The sequence below is a fragment of the Myotis davidii genome, unplaced genomic scaffold, assembly GCF_000327345.1.
Source record: "Myotis davidii unplaced genomic scaffold, ASM32734v1 scaffold205, whole genome shotgun sequence".
NCBI classification, from domain to species: domain Eukaryota; kingdom Metazoa; phylum Chordata; class Mammalia; order Chiroptera; family Vespertilionidae; genus Myotis; species Myotis davidii.
The window spans coordinates 1,424,348-1,428,287 of NW_006297573.1; the positions used below are offsets into that span (position 1 = coordinate 1,424,348).

General features: G+C 45.8%; 1 pseudogene; it reads left to right on the forward strand.

Moving 5' to 3' along the window:
* Positions 1 to 2,863: 2,863 nt before the first annotated feature.
* LOC102768566 lies at positions 2,864 to 3,634 on the forward strand (annotated as a pseudogene).
* Positions 3,635 to 3,940: the final 306 nt, after the last annotated feature.

The following is a 3,940-nucleotide window of genomic DNA, read 5'->3' on the forward strand; positions in this document are numbered from 1 at the left end:
AATATTTAATTAAAAAATAAATAAATAAAAATTAAAAAATTAAAAAAGAAAGAAAAATCTTGTCAGAGAGACTTACCTCATGACATATTTTATAAATACACAAGATATATATATATATATATTTGTCTTAGTAAACCAGTGCCTAGAGTAACAGTGACAAGGTAAAAAGAAAGAGGACAGACTTCAGAATTTAACACCAATTATTTGAGCTGGCCTCACTGTTTCACTGTCTGGTGTGCTCTGAGCAGAACTGTATTCCAGGTGGACACAGCTAGGTCTCCATTTTACAGGAGTCTTTCTCTTAGCCTTTGCCTGAAATGCTTTCCCCACAAACTCTGCAATCATCAACAGCCTGAGGACTTAAGCTCTAGGACAGCTGTTTTAAAGCCAACGCAATCTAGGCAGCATTCAGAGGCTCCGCATTTATCCAGACCTGTGATAACCTTATGTATGCCTTGCCCTATGCACTGTGTGAACCGCTGAGGATATAGACTCAAGTAAGACCTGAACTCTGTCCTCAAACTGTTTAGACTCTAGTGTGGCACACCGCCAACAGCGCAGTGTCTGCGGCAAGCACAAAGTGCTCAGAGCAAGCACAGTACCTGGACAATACGATACCAATTCCCTCTACTCGGCCCTACCCACCCCCCAGGGAGAATTGACTTCCACTCTCTCAGCACATGTGAGAGGGCCAATGACACACTGGAGGGGGAATAAAGGAGAGGTGCCTTCTCATACCCTCCCCCCAGGTTACCTTTTCCCTTTCTTAAAGAGGAAGGAGAGAGGAAAAGAATATTGGAAGATTAAGGGGGAAATTATTTTTTTTAATTGAAAGTAACTGTGCTTGAAAGTATCTGAGTATTGCTGGTGAGTATTACTCGTTTGAGGAACCAAGTCAGAGTCCATTACCATGAACAGCCTCTAACTGTGCTAACTCCCTCCATGAAAGTATCAATAACTCTACAAAGCCCAAGCAATCAAGTACACACTCCTTAGACTGCATTAAAGACCCCTGTAACCTGGCTTCCGCCATGTTTCTCTTTGTAACAGAGACTGCTAGTCTCCTCCAATATCCACTCCCCGCCTCTTCTGCTAGTAATAAAATTATTAACTGGAAAGAAGCCCAACCAGAAAAAAAGTTTTGTTTCCAGTTTCCCCTGCAGCAAGATGTGGCCATGTGACTAAATGCAATGGGACACAAGTGGAGATGTCAGGTGGCAACTTCAGGGAACCTTAAGAGACGAAGGCTAAGTATTGGGACATGGATGTCATGATTGAAGTTCCATCATGAGTCATGATGACAAGGGCCACACTCTAGGGATGGTGAAGAATAAATCCAGATGAAATTGGGTCCCTGAGGACTTCATAGAACAGAGCCACCATCCCAGTCCTGGATCGCCTGCCTCCGGATGTTTAACTGAAAGAGAAATGATCTTCTATCTTATTTCAGCCACTCTCTGCAGACCCTGTTCTTTGCAACCTCTCTTTGTCCCAGGCCCTCCTCTATTGGGCCTGCTATGAGCCAGACACTGTCTAAGTCTCTGAATACATCATTTCATTTAATCCTCACAGATCCTCTCACAGGTAACTACTATTATGAGCTCTATTTTACAGATGAAGAAACTGATACTTAGAATGATTAATTCACTTGCTAACAGGAGGCAAAGCCACGTGTGGCTTCAGCACACTTGAAATATGGCTAGTACAATAGAGCAAATGAAATCTTTATTTCATTTAGTTTTAATTAATTTTAATTAAAACAGCCACATGCAGACAATAGCTCTGTAGACTCTATGTTCAAGCTTTAGAAAACAGCTCCTTCTTGCTATCTATAGAATTAATGCTCAGTAAATGTTTGCTGTAGTATTTTGAATTGGATTAAGGTAAATATCAACCTCAGTAGATATAATCTATGTAGATTTTAAAATAAATAAATAACATAAAAAACAGACTGAGAAAGGGAGAAACTTCAAGAAATTCAGGAACAACATGGGAAAAGATGAGGTTGAAACAACAAAAAACCTAAAAGCACCAAAGATCAGCGTTTATAGCAGAAGAGAACCCTCAACTCATTTCGGCCTTGCCCAAGCGGAGTCTGGAAGAGCTAAGTCAAGGGGGGCAGTTAGTTATATGACATACACACCCAGCTTGTAAAAGGCCGGGCTAACATCCATTTACAAAAACCTCCAGAGGACACTGAGGTTTCTCATGCTGTCTTTAAAAAAAAAAAAAAAAAAACAAAGATCTGTAAAAGGGATAGGTCTCACTAGGCTGGAAAGCATAAGTCCAGATCATTTTATTTAACAGTTATGCATCACAATTTCCATTTTTTTATTCGCTGGGGAAATGACAGAAACTCACTCACTCCTGGTTACCGCAAGCCAGAGCAAAAAATCTTATATATTACCAGGCCAAAATGTAAATTGTAGGCCCCTTTGGAATTTCTCACTCTTGCTTTTACCTCACAGAAGAGGAGCACTAAAGTACAGTTAGGGATCCACACTGTCAAGTGAGCCCATCCCCGCCTGGCCATTCTGGGTGTGACCTTTCGCCAGGTCCCTGGCACAAGGCAGAGTGCCGTCTCCTGGAGCAAAGCCAGAGCGTAAGATGAAAAGCCACACGCCGAGGATGACGCAAGGGAAACAATCGTGACTCTCCTCTTGAGAGCCAGAAAGAAATCTGAGGGCTCATGCACACCAGTTCCTAAGCCGGGTGTTTCACTCAGCATAATGCCTCCCTTAACGCTTTCAGGGTTTCCAGCCACAGAAGGATGAGCATGCTAGCAATCACTCCACCCTACACAGAGAGGGGCCCGATGGCACCGTCCTGGGTTCCCACAGTAACTTAAGTGGACACTTTCACCATGTCTGGGGCCCTTGATGTCCTGCAAATGAGGAAGGGGCATGCCCTCAAATTCCTTGCAGCAGGAACCCACTTAGATGGCACCAGCCTTGACTTCCAAATGCAACAGCACGTCTACAGCAGGAAGAGTGGTGGCATCTACAACAGGAATCTGAAGGGGACCTCAGCGAAGCTCCTGCTGGTGGCTTGTGCCATTGTTGCCATTGAAAACCCGGCTGCTGTCAGTGTCGCTTCCTCCAGGGATACCGGCCAGCGAGCTGAGCTGAAGTATGCGGCTGCCACTGCAGCCACTCCTATTGCTGAACTCTTCACCTCCAGGACCTTCCCATCTTCTGGTGGTTACTGGTCCCAGGCATGGCTATCTTATGTCAACCTGCCTACCCCTGCTCTGTGTGTCACAGCCTCTCCTCTGTGCTATGTGGACATTGCCATCCCATGCAACAAGGGGGCTCGCTCAGTGGGGCTGATGTGGTGGGTGCTGGCCCGAAAGGTTCTGCGTGTATGTGATACCATTTCCCATGAACACCCATGGGAGATCATGCCTGATCTCTGCTTCTACTGGGATCCTGAAGAGATTGAAAAGGAAGAGCAGGCCGCAGCTGAAAAGGTTGTGACCCACGAGGAATTTCGGGGTGAATGGACTGCTCCAGCTCCCGAGCCCACTGCTGCTCAGCCTGGGGTCGCAGGCCATTCTGAAGGCATGCAGTGCCCTCTGTGCCTGCCCAGCAGCTCCCTACCGAAGTTGGAGCATTCAGCTGCCACTGAAGACTGATCTGCAGCTCCCACTGCTCAGGCCACTGAATGGGTATGAACAACCAAAGAGCAGTCTTGGCTGTTCTTCCAGAGGCTCTTCAACAGAAAATGGAAATATGATGGATGGAAAATAAGTATCAGTTTCTTAATCTATGTATATAAAAGCCTAAGCAACCTAAGGACCAAACAACTGAATGACCTAACGACCGGTCGACAGTCGCTATGACACGTACTGACCGCCAGAGAGCAGATGCTCAACATAGGAGCTGCCAGCCCACCCCTCCCCGCCCAAGTCAGTGCGCTCCCACAGAGGGAGCGCCCTAGC